The sequence below is a fragment of the Pagrus major genome, chromosome 1 (assembly GCF_040436345.1).
Source record: "Pagrus major chromosome 1, Pma_NU_1.0".
In the NCBI taxonomy this organism is placed as follows: domain Eukaryota; kingdom Metazoa; phylum Chordata; class Actinopteri; order Spariformes; family Sparidae; genus Pagrus; species Pagrus major.
The window spans coordinates 1,149,085-1,165,234 of record NC_133215.1 but is presented as its reverse complement, the minus strand read 5'-3'; the positions used below and the strand labels follow the sequence as shown (position 1 = coordinate 1,165,234).

The following is a 16,150-nucleotide window of genomic DNA, read 5'->3' as shown; positions in this document are numbered from 1 at the left end:
CATTGAATACTTAGGGCAGTACGGTGCTATTGGAAGGACAATTAAGGTGACCATTTCAGAAGCTCAGTTTAAAGACACGGCTATCGTGGAGTTTAAGTCAGGTGAGACCATACAGTTTCTGCAGAGCACCTTGCCCTGCAGGCGACCCACTAGTAACCCAAACGTTACTAACCACATTCAGTGCCTCTCTGACCTGTATGCAGCTGATAAAGATTCAACCTTGACACACACTTATTTAGCTGAACTGAAAGATGTTGCTAAGCTAAGTGGTGCTGACTTTGATAAGGTTTTGCTGGAAGAGTTGACTAGAATTTGTGAGTCTACCAAACCCCAAACAGCTGAACCAGATATGTCTAAAACTGATCATGGACCTCAGTTGACCAGTGGTATAACCTCAGCAGAGGTAGTGACTGACCCGACCCAAACTCCTGTTAAAGTGGTCACTGACTCAACTCATTCCCATGAACATGACTCCTTTTCACTCATTGTAGGTGCAAAGGCATTATCCTCACCTAAGAAACCAGCCTTATACTTATCCTCTGAACAACTCACCTCCACTGAAGTCCAAGAGGTAGTAGTTGAACATGTCATCAGGAGTAGCGACGTGGTTTCCCAATATCATGGCCACACAAAGCTTAGGTGTTTTTCTGGCAAGACTCCCTGTCCCAATCTAGAGTCTGACTATGATACATGGCATAATAATGTTGATTTCTATCTTGCTGATCCTTCCATTTCTGACAAACTCACAGTCAGAAAAATAGTAGAGAGCCTCCTTCCACCCACTGCCGATGTTGTTAAACATCTTGGGCCTAACTCCAGAACCCATGACTATCTCAGTCTGCTCGATTCAGCATACGGCACCGTGGATGATGGAGACGAGCTTTTTGCTAAGTTTCTGAATACAAATTCAAAACTCAGGTGAGAAACCTTCCAGCTACCTGCAGCGACTGCAGACAGCCTTGAGTAAAGTGGTTAAGCGAGGTGGCATCGCGGCTGTTGACTCAGAACGCCAGCTCCTCAAGCAGTTTTGCAGGGGTTGTTGGAATAACAGTTTAATCACGAGTTTACAGTTGGAGCAAAAGAAAACCAACCCCCCCTCATTCTCAGAGCTGCTCCTTCTGTTACGCACAGATGAAGACCGTCAAGCTGCTAAGTCAAACCGAATGAAACAACACCTAGGGTTTTCTAAGACCAAAGTTCAGTCAAACCCCCTTTCTGTTAATGACTGTACCCCTGATGATACTGACATGGCAGCTGTAGCCTCTGTGACCCTTTCCGTTGACACGAATAAATTAGAACAGCAAATTGCTAAATTACAAGCTCAGATAGCGCCTCTTAAAACATCTTTGAGTAGCAACCCAGTTCAGTCTTCCACTAAACCAAATAAGAAAACAAAACCCAAACCAAAGACCCCAGCTGAGCCAAAATCCCCACCCCCAGGTGAATCTACACCTGAAAAGAGACCCTGACCAGGCTATTGCTTCAAGTGCGGGCAGGATGGGCATATTGCGCCTTCTTGCAGTAATGAGCCAGACCCTGAAGAGGTTGAACTAAAACGGATAGAGTTCATGCAGAAACAGCAAGCCTGGGAACAACAAAACAGACATAATTTAAACTAACTTCAGTTCCTGTTGAGGGACTGACAGGAACTGAAACCAAGCGTGCATGTCCCAAAGCTGATCCATCCGATCTAGCATCCATTCATTCTCAAAACCTGGAACATCACATCAAGCTCCCAAGAGGACTTGTTGGGAAGAAATGTACTGCTAACATCACAGTAGCAGGAGTTGAGTGTAGTTGTCTTCTTGACACTGGGTCTCAGGTGACCACAGTGTCCACTTCTTTCTACAACAGCTATCTCTCAGAACATCCCATTCAACCAATTGATGGTCTTGATGTTGAAGGTGCTAGTGGTGCCACAGTTCCTTACTTGGGTTATATTCCCTTTGTCCTCAAGTTTCCAAAGAAATTTGTCGAAACTGAGCCTGAAGTCTCTACTTTGGCGTTGGTTGTTCCAGATATACGTTCCAACTGTGAACTTCCTGTACTAATAGGGACAAATGCACTTGATGTCATGAAAAAAATCCCAATGATCTGTCACCTGTTTATGGCTTTAGACAAATCCTTCATACTCTGAAGCTCAGGAAGGAAGTAAGCTCCACTGGGAGAGTTGGCTTGATGACCCTGAAAGGCAGAGAGCAGAGAGTGATACCTGCATAAGGAAAAGTGCTTCTAGAGGGTTATGCTAAGATTAACACTACAGATGAATGTGTCATTGTCGAACAGCCTAGTACTTCCACATTACCTGGTGGTATCTTTGTAGAGTGTTGTCTTGTTAGCATGCCCAAGGAACATCCTTACAAGTTATCTGTGTGGGTAAGAAACGAAAATGAACATGATGTAACACTTCCTTGTAGTTGTGTTATTGCTGAACTTCATGGTCCTGCATCAGTTCATGACAACTTACCTGCTTCCCACGAGAACACTAACATTGTTCGGTGTTGTGCTGTTACTCCTCAGTCAGCTTCTGAATCCACCGAATCAGGTCTTGTCTTTGACTTTGGGGAATCCCCTCTTCCATAAGAGTGCAAGGAGAGGATAACACAAAGCTTGAACACTTACGCTGACGTTTTCGCTCAGCATGATCTAGATTTCGGGCACACATCCAAGGTCAAACATCACATACACCTGAGAGATGAAACACCTTTCAAACAGAGATCTAGACCAATACACCCTAATGATTATGAAGCTGTAAGAAAACATCTACAAACGCTTCTGGCGGCAGGAGTGATTTGCGAATCAGAATCACCCTACTCTTCGCCAATCGTCGTGGTTCGGAAAAAGAACGGCGATGTCCGACTTTGCATCGACTATCGGAAGTTGAACTTTCTGACGATCCGAGATGCTTATGCACTTCCACATCTTGAAGAGTCTTTCTCAGCCCCTGCCAGATCTAAATGGTTCTCGGTAATGGACTTGAAATCTGGGTATTACAAGATAGAAATGAAAGAATGTGACAAACCTAAAACTGCTTTTGTGTGCCCTCTGGGTTTTTATGAGTTCAATCGTATGCCCTAGGGTATCACTAATGCCCCCAGCACCTTTCAGCGCTTAATGGAGCAGTGTATGGGTAGCCTTAAACTGAAAGAAGTGCTGGTTTTCTTGGACGAAGTCATCGTGTTTTCAAGCACCCTAGAGGAACATGAAACACGGCTTTTGCATGTTCTTGAGCAACTGCGGGAATATGGCTTGAAATTGTCTCCATCAAAGTGTCGTTTTTTCCAGAGCTCTGTGCGGTACTTAGGGCACATTGTCTCCAACAAGGGTGTTGAGACCGACCCTGACAAGGTGAGTGCCCTTCGCACTTGGCCATGTCCCAACACACTTAGTGAGCTCAAGTCATTCCTTGGTTTTGCAGGTTATTACCGCCGGTTTGTCAAGGACTATTCCAGGATAGTAAAACCCTTGAACGACTTTACCAGTGGTTATCCACCATGTAGGAAGGGCAGAAAGTCAACTCCTTCCTCTCCTGGGTACTTGAACACCAAAGAGCCCTTTGCCGATTGATGGACACCGGCTTGTCAAGAAGCGTTTCAAACAATCATAGACAAGCTCACTTCTGCACCAGTCCTTGGATTTGCAAATCCAAAACCTTCTTATTTTCTTCACACCGATGCAAGTACTTCTGGGCTAGGTGCCGCTCTTTACCAAGATCAAGATGGTGAACTGCATGTTATAGCTTACGCCAGTAGAGGGCTCTCTTCCAGGGAGAAACGTTACCCAGCCCACAAATTAGAGTTCTTGGCTCTGAAGTGGTCTGTGGTAGAAAAATTTCATGACTATCTTTATGGGAATGTGTTCACAGTTGTAACAGATAACAATCCGTTGACGTACATTTTGAAGTCTGCCAAACTTGACGCTGCTAGCTATCGCTGGTTGGCTGCTCTTTCCACTTTTGACTTTGACATCAGGTTTAGGGCTGGGAAGAGCAACCAAGATGCAGACGGTCTCTCCAGACGACCTCATGATGATCTGCCAGATGATGATGCATTCCTTGAGGAGAGAGAGCGAATGAAACGGTTTGCTTCTCATCATCTCTCCCCTTCTCCTGATCACCTTGACTTACCACCTGACATAGTCACTGCTTTGTGCAGTCGTCACCTCCTTGGTGAGGTCGATGGTAACTCACCTTCTGTCACTTTGGTAGAGTCACTGGCTTTGCATGCAGATGCAGTACCAGATGCTTATGGAGAAGTAGAAGCACTAGGTTGTTCCATCATACCTACATTCAGTGAAGCAGATCTCCAACATCAGCAGAGGTCTGATCCAGTCATTGGGAAGGTTATTAACCTGCTGGAATCTGGGAATGGGACAAATCCCAAACCTATCCCTGATTCATTGGAGCTTAAGCTGATGCTTAAAGAATGGAAGCAGTTAGAACTGAAAAATAGCCTCCTTTACAGAGCTCGCCGGTCAGATGGTGACATCACCTACCAGTTTGTAGTTCCTATGTCTCTTCGGTCCCCCATTCTCTCTTGGCTCCACGAAGTTATGGGACACCTTGGTCTAGACAGGACTCTTGACCTTATACGTTCATTGTTTTATTGGCCAAAGATGGCTAAGGATGTAGAGAACAAGATCAAATCATGTGGGCATTGTGTAAGGAGGAAAACACCACCGGAGAAATCTGCACCTCTTGTAAATATTCAAACAACACGTCCTATGGAACTAGTCTGTATAGACTATTTGTCCTTGGACCCCGACAGTAAAAAACCAAAGACATCTTAGTTATAACTGATCACTTCACGAAATTCGCTGTTGCCATTCCAACGAAGGATCAGAGTGTCTTTGGGAGCAGTTTTTGATACATTATGGGTTTCCAGAGCGACTCTTGAGTGACCAAGGCAGGGACTTTGAGTCCCAGCTCATCCACGAACTCTGTGCTCTTGCTGGTATCAAAAAAGTACCCACAAGCCCGTACCACCCACGAGGGAATCATGTTGAAAGGTTCAACAGGACCCTCTTAGGCATGTTAGGAACCTTGAAAGAAAAAGAGAAGAGTCACTAGCGTGACTATGTCAAGCCGCTGACTCATGCTTGCAACTGTACAAAGAACGATGTGACGGGTTTTAGTCCCTATGAGTTGATGTTTGGGCGCCGACCCAGGCTACCCGTAGATATTGCGTTTGGTTTACCTGTTCAGGGTGGAGCTCCCAAAAGTCACTCTCAAAATGTGAAGAACCTGAAAGCCCGTCTTGAAGAGAGCTACCAAATTGTAACCAAAAATTCTGCAAAGGTCGCTGAATGGAACAAATGCAGGTTTGACAAGGTAGTAAGGGAGTCAACACTCCAAGAAGGTGATCGTGTGCTTGTACGGAACCTGCGGTTAAGGAACAAGCACAAACTTGCAGATAAGTGGGAGTCAACTGTATATAAAGTCTTGAACAGAAAGGGAGACTTACCGGTTTATACAGTGCAGCCCATCAATGGAGATGGTCCCGCTCGAATGCTGCACAGGGATCACTTGCTGCCTTGTGGTAATCTGGTAGATGACAGGGAACCTGAGCAGGTCGACCCAAAGGTATGCCGCCCCAGAACGAGGAATCGACAGTCTCAGTTCCAAGAGGATTACTCAGAGTCTGAGGATGATTCATGCGATTGTCCTGTTCATTTGTCTGTCATTCCTGAGAAAAGTTTTATTCAGGTCTATGAGCTCCCCAGGGGACAATATCCCCCTGTGAATTCAGCTGCAGAGGGTGAATGTTCATCAGCCAACCCCACAAATTTCCAACCTCAGGCCAAACTTGTTGCTGGCAACTCTCCTGCATCGCTTGCAGAGACGGGTGAAATGCTTCCCGACTCGGCTTTGGAGGAGTCAGAGGTTGCAACTGAGCAAGCCCCTATGGAAGATGATACTACTGAACCAGACCTGAACAGAGGAAACATGGCTACTGCTGACAGTGATAAAAGTTTGGTGTGTCAGGAAAAACTCGAACATGGTGAAGTCATTGGTGAAAGTCAATGGCTAAACTCAAAAACCAACCAGAGACATTGTTTTTTTTTTAAACTCTTTATTTATAAGTCATTTTCATCTTTTAGTACAGAACAAAAGACAAATACAAAACATTGAACAATTACCCATATTCAAGGTCCGGGGGTGATCAATAAGTCCACAAGGCAAATTATCATATCCAGTACGTGTATACAGTCTCATTCATTTGCTAAGTAGTCTTTCCATTTCTGCCACCGTTTTTCACCTAGATCTTTTTGGAGTCTGATTGAATATGTCATTTGCTCTAGTACATGTAGTTGTTTTACAATATTAACAAAAGATTCTGTAGTGGGAGCATTTTTCTGGAGCCAACATTTTGTGATGGCCTTCTTACTTGAAGCCAGCAAGACCCTAAGTAGGTACTGATCAGCTTCACTCAACCCATCTGGCATATTCCCAAGATAGAGAGTTGTGAACAATACATTCATATTAAAACATAGAACCTTTGAAATAATTTTTGTCACTTCACTCCAAAAAAACTGAATGGAGGGGCAAGACCAAAAAATATGGGCATGATCAGCAAGAACCTCTCCACATTCTCTCCAGCAGGTAATTTGTGTACCAGTCTGTTTGGACTTCTGTTTGGGAGTTATAAAAAAACGAATTAAACTTTTCCAGCAAAAATCTCTCCAGGTCCAGGAGTTGGTGGAGGATTATTGTGTTTTCCAGGCCTTTGACCACATGTCCTCTGTTATTACAGTATTTAACTCCTTCTCCCACCGTTGTCTTATATAGTCCGTTGAATCCTTCTTCAGAGAGGTGATGCTGTGGTATAACTTGCTTATAAGTCCTTTAATATTCCCAGAGTTGTATGCATCCATAAATATATGAATAAACACTGGTGGCTCTGCTGGGTTACAACCTTTTAGCTTTTTACAAAAATAATCACGGACCTGTAAGTACCTGTAGAAGTCTTGCCCACCTAGTCCATACATTTGACACAAATTGTTAAAGCTGATAAGTTCCCATTTTTTAACAATTTTGCATACAGCAGTAACACCATAATAGGTCCATTGTTTATATCCATGATCTAATAATGCTGGTGTGAATTCGGGGTCATACGCTGGCCATCTAAGTAGTTTTATCTGTTTCTGGAGTTCAAATTTTTTAACCACCTCACCCCATACCTTCAATGAACAGTTCACCCATTGGCTCTCTGTATGTAGTATTTTTTCCTCCATCCCCACACAACCAAGCAGCGAATGAATTGGTGTATCTGTTAAAGATAACTCCATGGTTTTCCATTTCGCTTCATAAGAGGGATTACACCAATATACAAGAGGCCTCAGTTGGGCTGCTAAATAATAGTCCCTTAAAGATGGGAGGGCCCTGCCACCCCTCTCCTCCGGAAGCTGAAGGGTGGAAAATTTTACCCTTGGTCTCTGTTTATTCCAAATGAATCGTGAAATATGTTTGTTCCACTCTCTAAATTGTTTCAGAGGAATTTCCACTGGCAATGATAAAAAAAGATATAATAACCTAGGGAGAATATTCATTTTTATTGATCTAATTCTGCTTCCAAAGTCAAGAGGCAACAGGCTCCACCCATCGAGGTCATCATATATTTTTTTGTTAATACTGTTATAGTTAATATTGAATAACTGTGACATGTCTTTAGGCAAATTTACTCCCAGATATTTAATAAAGGGTGTGTTCCAATTAAAACTATACATTACGTTGATTTCTTCAGTAGGTGTGTAATTAAATGTCATAACCTGTGTTTTATGTATATTTAGGGCATATCCTGAATATCCCCCATATGTTTCTAGCATTGTCATTAACAGGGGCAGGCCTGAATTAGGATTTTTTATTGTGATCAACACATCGTCCGCGTACAGACTTATTTTATATTCCTCTCCTCCCATGGAGATACCCTCTAATTCTGTCTCCTGACGTATTGCTTGGGCTAAGGGTTCGATGAATAAATTAAATAGGCTGGGACTGAGGGGGCAGCCCTGCCTGCAACCACGCTGTAAAGTTATAGAATCAGACAGACTGCCATTAACTTTGATTCTTGCCGTGGGGGAGGTGTAAAGTGCCTGGATACAGTGTATAAAATCCTTACAAAAATTGAATCTTTTCATAACTAAATACAGATATTCCCACCCGACTGAATCAAAAGCTTTTTCAGCGTCTAAACTGAGAATGATGGCACTAATTTGGTCTTTGTTAATCTGTTCGATGGTATGTAAGGCTCTTCTTATGTTGTCCTGTGTCTGTCTATTCTTTATGAATCCTGTTTGGTCCTCGTCTATTAGAAAGGGCATTACAGGTTCCATTCTTTTTGCAAGGATGGTGGCATACAATTTATAGTCTGAATTTAAAACACTAATGGGTCTGTACCCTTTACAGTCCGCTCTATCCTTACCTTCTTTGGGGATCACAGATATGAAGGCCTCTCTCCAGGAGGGGGGGAGGGAGCCTCCTTTTAGAATATAATTAAAGCTGGGCTCCAAATAGGGGAGCAGGTGATCTTTCATTGACTTATACCATTCTGGGGGAAAGCCATCCGTGCCAGGTGATTTGTTAGTGTTCAAACTTGAGATAGCTTTACTTATTTCCTCCTTTGTTATTGGCGAGATGAGTTTATCATTAGCTTCTTTACCTAGTGTGGGAAGGTCTAAGGAGTTCAAAAATTCAGCAGCTGAGTGGTTATTAACCTGTTCTGATTGAGAGTATAAAAATTTATAATATCTTTCAAATGCTTTTTGTATGCCATCCAAATTGTTAGTAATTTTATTTGTAGTAGGATCCCTGATCCTGTGGATAGTGTTTTCTGCCTGTTGTTTTTTGAGCCTCCAAGCCAATAATTTTGCAGCCCTAGGGCCAGCCTCATAATATCTTTGTTTCATGAATCTTATATTTTTCTCCACCTCCTCACTTAATATTTTATCTATTTCCTGTTTAGTATGTCTAATTTGTTGTATAATCGAGGGTTCTTTATTTGTTATGTGTATATGTTCCAAATCTCTCAGTTTTTCCTGTAGACCAGCTAATTTTTGGGTCTTCATTTTTTTTAGTGCAGCTGTCCTGGCTATAATCTTCCCCCTGAGAACAGCTTTAGCGGCGTCCCATAATATGCTGGGGTTTACCTCTCCATTATTATTGTCCTGCATATATAGTGCTAAGTCCTTCTCCATTGAATCTCTAAAGGTATGGTCATTTAGCAAACCAGTGTTAAGTCGCCACAAAGTTTTTCGCTGTCTTCCATCTAAATGTAAAGTTAGAAAAATCCCTGAGTGGTCTGAAAGATCCCTCTGACCTATTCTGCAATATTTCAACCTATGTAGATCTTTGTTATACGTGAAAAAATAGTCAATCCTTGAATGGACTGTGTGTCTTGCAGAATAAAAAGTATAACCTGGGGTAGATCCATTCAGAGCCCGCCACACATCAATAAGTCCCAAATCTTTAAGTACTTTGTTTATGCGTTTTTCAGTTAAATTCCTTTTTCTTGTTCTATTGGTTGTATCTAAAGAAGGGTTCAGAAGCATATTGAAATCTCCTGCACAAATAAGAGTCCCATACGTTTGTGAAGTAATTAGTTCAAATATCTTTCTGAAAAAGGTTATATTGCTTCCCGGGGGAGCATAGACATTAAATAATGTTACTTCTTTTTGGTCTATTTTTCCTTTCACCAAAACAAATCTACCTTCTCTATCATTAATTTGGGATATTAATTCGAATTTGACCGCATTTGAGATCAATATAGCTACTCCCCTTCTTTTTCCTTTCTTATATGATGAAAAGAAAGTATTTCTATACCCCATCGTTTTAAGTTTTTCATGTTCAGCACCTGAAAGGTGCGTTTCCTGCAAAAATGCCACATTTACTTTTTCCCTTTTTATTTTAACAATCATTTTGCTTCTTTTGACGGGGTTATTCAGTCCATTTACATTCAGGGACAGTATATTATAGTGTTGATAATGCATCAGTCTTGCAATTGAAACATTCTTGTATCACCCCGGACCAATGGGAATAAACAACAGTATAAAACAGATGAACATCGAGAACGTAGTAGAACACTGAACTGAACCTCCATCAGAAAAGCTGTCATGTCGCTTTTGACAGTGAGGGAGCTGGCCACAAGGTGGGGCCCTCAGTAGAAAGAAAGAAAAAAGAAAAGAGAGTTTGGTGGCTCTGTCTATTGCCCATAGGCACCAGCCTGTATTTTAACTAAGCATTGTAATAATAAAATAGTGGGGAGATTATCATTAAATGTCTCACTCATCCCTTGCTGTGGCTCCCGGTTCCGTTCTGCGATATTCCTTCAGTTTCTCTCGAATCTGCTGCTGGAATCGTTGCTTTTCTCCACCGGGTCGGGCCTCCGTTGTCTCCCAGGGGAGAAGCCGAGCCAACGTCTCCTCCGAGATGTCTTTGCTCCTGGTCCTGCCGGGGATCTCGCCCACCGTGTATCCTCTCCTCCGCAGGTCTTCTGCTGCTTGTGCGGCGCTGTTATAAGTTACAGGGCCCGTGTCAAAAAAGGCTCGCAGTCTTGTTAGCGGGGTCTGGAAGCGTACGCCGTTCTCTCGTAGTATTTTCTTTATGGGTATATATTCCTTCCTTTTGTTCTGTACCTCCATTGCATAATCATGATCAAAATACACCCGTTTGTTTTGGACACGGAGCTCTTTTTTCCAGGCGGCGTGAAGGATCTTTTCTTTGATTGAGAACTGGAGGAAACGAACCACCATGGAGCGTGGAGGGGCACTCGGTGGTGGTTTTGGTGCCAGGGCGCGGTGCGCGCGCTCAATCCCCGGTCCACGGTCGAGTTCGCTCCCCAGCTCCGTCTTGATGAAGTTTTCAATAAAAGTCACAGCAGACGTGCCCTCGGCGTCCTCCGGGATGCCATAAATCCTGATATTATTGCGCCGAGAGCGCCCTTCCAGATCAGTCACTTTTTCCTGTAGCGCCCGCTGTTTAGTGAGCAGCTGGGTGAGAGTATCTTTGACTCCGATGTCCCATCTTTCCATGTCGAGCATGTTTTCCTCCATCTGGCCCACGCGTTCCACTGCTCCCTCAATTTGGCCTGTCACGTCCTGTATTTTCCGGTTTACTTCTGACACAAATTCGTCCATTTGTTTTTTAATATCTTCCCTGAAGCACGTGCGGAAGTCAGCGAGGTCTTTTTTCAATTCAGCTTGTAGCGCTGCCATTCCCGTAGTGAAGGCTTCACTCACCGCCGTGCGTATTGAATCCAAAGTTTCGGTCTCTCTGCCGCCTCCATCTTGATTTGGAGTTTCGCTAGCTTCAGCCTCCGTCTCAGATTCTCTTTCTGAGTTACTGCGCAGGCCGTACCTTTCTTTCTTGGCTTTGTCCACGTTCATCGTCGAAGCGGAGTGTAATTTGTTTGTTTATGTGTGGTTCTACTGAGTAAAGATTATTGAATTTGAGGCTGATGCCCGGAGCTCAGTCACTATGCTGCCATGCCGTGTAGCGCGCCACCGGAAGTCCCAACCAGAGACATTGTTGACCAAGACAAGAATGAGAAAGATGGACAATTGACTGACACAGACATTGATGACCCAGACTTGACCACACGTCAATCTGAAAGGTTGAGAAGACCCCCAAAACGCTTTTACTATGACGAGTTAGGGAAGCCTTTAATCTCCTTTGCCAAGAGCCTCTTGGAGAGTTTTAATAGAGCCCTTGATACTATGGGAGATGACAGTTCCCTTGTAGTCCAGCGAACTAAGCATGAAGGGACTCGTGCTGATTTGAGAAGGGAGGGTGTAACCCACATAAAAAATCAGGTCACTAACCCTGTATATGTCATTTAGACATTCTCGGTGCATCTCCTGTAGGGGTCACTGTTTTCCCGTGAGCCTAAGTCAGGTATCGCATGAAGAAGTCTGCACCTGTGTGTGACGCAGTTCCCTCTAAAACCATGAAGCAGACAGTAGCAAACAGTAGCAGACAGCCACGGATAAATTGAAACAAACGTCCGCAGGCAGAGACGGTAGTCACAGACAGATCCAGGCTTCGTCTGGATAAGCTGTGAGCCGAGGAGGATAAACCCCCCCTTTATGAGAATTTATGCTTGATGAACCTCTGGTTGTTTGTTTTTTTTGTGCTAGTCTGATCAACTGTCAGAGAAATAGAGAGCGAGAGAGACGATTAAGATGGCGATGGCGAGCCCAGCCCAGCGATTCTGAGAGAGAGAGTTGGAGATGTGGTGTGGCCAGCAGCAGAACCTACCTTGAAGACTCCAGATCAGATGAATCACACATTCTGAGAACAGATAAGACACACACACTCTTCACTTACCCAGGTAGCAGAGATTTAGGATGTACTTGAATGGACATTGATACAGAACATCCACACAATTGGATGCCTTTTTTTTCAGAACTGAACTTCATTGAGTTGGAGAGCTCAACTTCAATGGACTCTTATTTTGTGGTTTGTTTGTTTTTTGGTGGCACCTTATTTTGGTAAATAAAAGTACAGCTAAGCTGTCAATGTTATTATTGATATAGCATTGATATTAAAGTGTCACCTGTTCAAATTAAACCACACCCACTCCTTTTTGTGAGTAAATTCCTGGTGCAACTCCTACCGGACCTAGAGCGATGTGATGTCTCCTTAACCTAAAAGTCAGGACCAAAGGTGCTACATATGCTTTCAGTATACTTTATATGTAATAATCAGAGATATACTTAACAAAATTATACTTAAGTATACTTGGCTTATCTTATATAAGTATACAGAAAAGTCTAAGTATATTTGGCCTATACTTGTACTTAATCTTTTGATCGAGATATACTTAAGAAATGTATAATGAAGTATTCTTGCCTTATATAGAAAGTTTAAGTATACTTGGCTTGTAGTGGTTACTCTTATGATAGAGTAGCCTATTTAATACTTTTGCACGCGTATTGGCTTCTTTGAGGTAGTACTCCAGCATGTTTTACATACTATCTTATAACTTACATGTTAAAGTTTATAGTAACACATCAGCTTTGGGTGGAATAGCTGAGAGTAAATAGTACACAAGTGGAACTGAAACTGATCTTATATGTACACAGTGTTGTTAACCCACACAGACACAGATAAACATTTGCCTGATTTTATTGACAATTCTTCCAAGGTGTGAGAGTATTGTAACAGACTTGATTCATGCTGGCTGCTATTATAAGCCATTACTAGAATATGAATACATTTATATTTAAATCTCATCACAAAAGGAGCAAGTCTCTTCATGTAATACATAAATCACTGGCTACAACACGACTCATGACCGCTCTTTTAGTCCATTTCATATAGATGCGTTCATCTATATGTATCTCGCGTGTGAGAGATAATAAGTTGCACGCACGAGTTAAAAAAAAACACATCCATATCCCTTCCAGGGCTCCGTAAGAGACCATGTGTTCATGGCTGCTGTACTTTTGCAGCAGTGGTCTTATTTCCTTCTGCAGACCAGCGAGCAGTAAACCATCTGTCTGGACCTCCTGCTGCCTCAGCAGCGCCTCCTCCTGGAGAACCTCCACCTGACCGAGGAGACAGCAGTCGGAGATCAACTCTTCTGCCACATCTTTGTTTTCACATGGATCAGAATATCAGGTGAGTTTATCGGACGTAGATCAGATTGCTGATGATAATTATGACTTTTTACCTGTTAGCTTAAGTCTTAGTCTGTTAGCATGATATCATCTATCTATGTGCATTTTGAGATCATTTGAGATAAGGTAAGATAAGAGTGAACTTCATTAACAATTATAAGTCAGCCTTAGACAATTGCGGTTGGTTGTATATATGGTCTGCCTCAGCAGTAGCCGTGGTCGAAGGCATTATGATTTTGAGTTGTCCATCTGTCCCATTCTTGTAAACGTGGTATCTGCGTAACATCTTGAGGATTATTTTTTTCACATTCGGCACACAATTTTGGTGGTCATAGGTCAAAGTTCAAGGTCACAGTGAATACACATCCATCCCCTCTCGTGAAAGTGATAATCTGAGGATTACCTTGAGTAAATTTCAATAAACCTGGCAGAAACATTCACATTCAATAATCAACCTGTTTTCTTTCTCTTCTTCTTTTCGGGCTTCATTGTTCCTGCAGTTTGGACTCTGGATCTCTGTCAGTGTGTCTAACTGCTGTGAAATCTCTCCCATCAGAGCGCTGACTGACAGACCTTCTGTGACACTGACACCTGCTGCTGACTGGCAGCACTACAGCTCACACTGGGTTTCTGCTCTCACGTCATTGACGTGTTTGGATTTGTATTTGAAGGTATGAGGATGTGACGGCTGTCATAGGCGAAGGTTGATCAGTTTCCACTTATCCAAATTAGCATTTATAATTGGAAGCAAAGGAAAAAAATGTGCCCGTACCATGTCATTAATAGCTGGAGTAAGACGAATCCCAAGATATTGCATCCCTGAATCTATCCATTAGAACTGAAGTGTATCATTTATTGTTGGGAGACAGGTTCTGGACACTGGCATTACTTCAGACTTATGCCAATTAATCTTGTAGCCTGGTATTTCAGAAAAAGTTTCCATACTCTTCAAGAGCCTGGGAGCTGAGGACACAGGATTCACAGACAGCCAAAGGATGTTGTCTGCATAGAGGAACAGTTTATGCTCAGTATGCTTGTGTCTGATCTAATTGCCATTGCAAGTGGCTCAAGAGACATAATAGACAATAATGGAGAGAGGGGGTCTCCTTGTTTTGCGCCTCTAGATATATTGAAAAAAGATGAAACTACCCCATTGGTCAACACTGATGCCTTTGGTTCTACATATACAGCTGGATCCATTTAATGAATCCCTGTCCAAACCCAAAGCTGTCCAGAACATGGATCAGAAACCGCTACTCCACCCTATCAAAGGCCTTCTCTGCATCTAAAGAGAAGGCCGCAATAGGTTCATCAGACTCTCTGTTTTGCCACATAAGGTGGAGTGGGTGTCTCAAATTTTCAGAAGATGATCTGCCCTTTACAAATCCCACCTGATCAGGGTCTATAATACAAGGAACAACATTTTCAAGCCGCATAGCCAGAACTTTAGTGAGAATTTTATAGTCTACATTAGCCAGAGTAATGGGCCAGTAACTAGCTGGATCTAGAGAATCCCCTTCTTAAGAATAATACAAATTACTGATTCATTCAGAGTGTTCGGCAGCTGACCAAGTGATAAAGACTCTGAGTACACTTTTGTATTTTTTGTATTGTATTGTATTTTGTATTGTACTTTTTGTCTGAAGTAACTATCTTTCCATTACTAGTTTTAATACCAGGAGTTCTGCTCACAGTCTCCTGCTTTTTCAGTTGTCTAGCCAAAAGTTTTCCAGCCTTCTCTCCACTTTCGTAGAAGCTGGCCATAAGCAAACATAGCATACTCAGCCTTCTTGCTGTATATGAAACCTAGGCTATACTTTAATTCACACACCTGTTTCAGCAAGTCTTCACTAAAGTCTTCTGACAGTTCTCTCTCTTTTTGTTTTATCTTATTCTCCAGCCTACTGATTGTCTCCCTATCTTGTTTCTTCCTTTTTGATGCTTCAGCAATGATTTTCCCTCTGATATATGCCTTTGAAGCCTCCCATACTGTGCCATTTTTTGGGATAGAACCAATGTTAATCTGAAAGAAATTTGTGAGATCTTCCGAGATCGTCTGTTTAAACACAGCATTTTGTAGAGAAGAGGTGTATTGAGTTTCCACCTATTACTCTTGATTTTTTCCATGCAAATAGAGATACACAGTTCTACAGTTGCATGGTCAGTTAACCCTCTAGGCGCCAAAGTCGCATTATTGCGACAGGCAACATTGCTCATTAAAACAGCCCATATCTTTAAATCTACTGCCTTGTGCTGTTAATTCTTGCTACCACTAGATAGCCAATAGATTCAGCTTCAATCCTGACGTCATTTGGGGGTGTGTTTCAATGCAAAATACCTGAGAAAAAAAGTTTGAAACCCGACACCCGCTGTCGGAGCGGCAGCGGCTAAGCGGCAGAGTGGGAGAGGAGAGAGCCGCGGAGCCGTGGCAGAAGTTTGCTGGACAGACCGAGAGACAGATAGCGATTTTTGTAATAAAAACAAAATGCCCAAAACATTTTACAGTGCGGATGAGGTGCTTGCACAGATCTTTGCT

The 16,150-nt window shown here is 42.7% G+C and overlaps 1 protein-coding gene across 1 annotated transcript in view; it reads right to left on the bottom strand.

Annotated features, from left to right (window-relative positions):
- LOC141006168 (NACHT, LRR and PYD domains-containing protein 3-like) overlaps nt 1-16,150 on the bottom strand; it is a 467,008-nt gene that overhangs the window by 197,089 nt on the left and 253,769 nt on the right. The window lies entirely within an intron of this gene.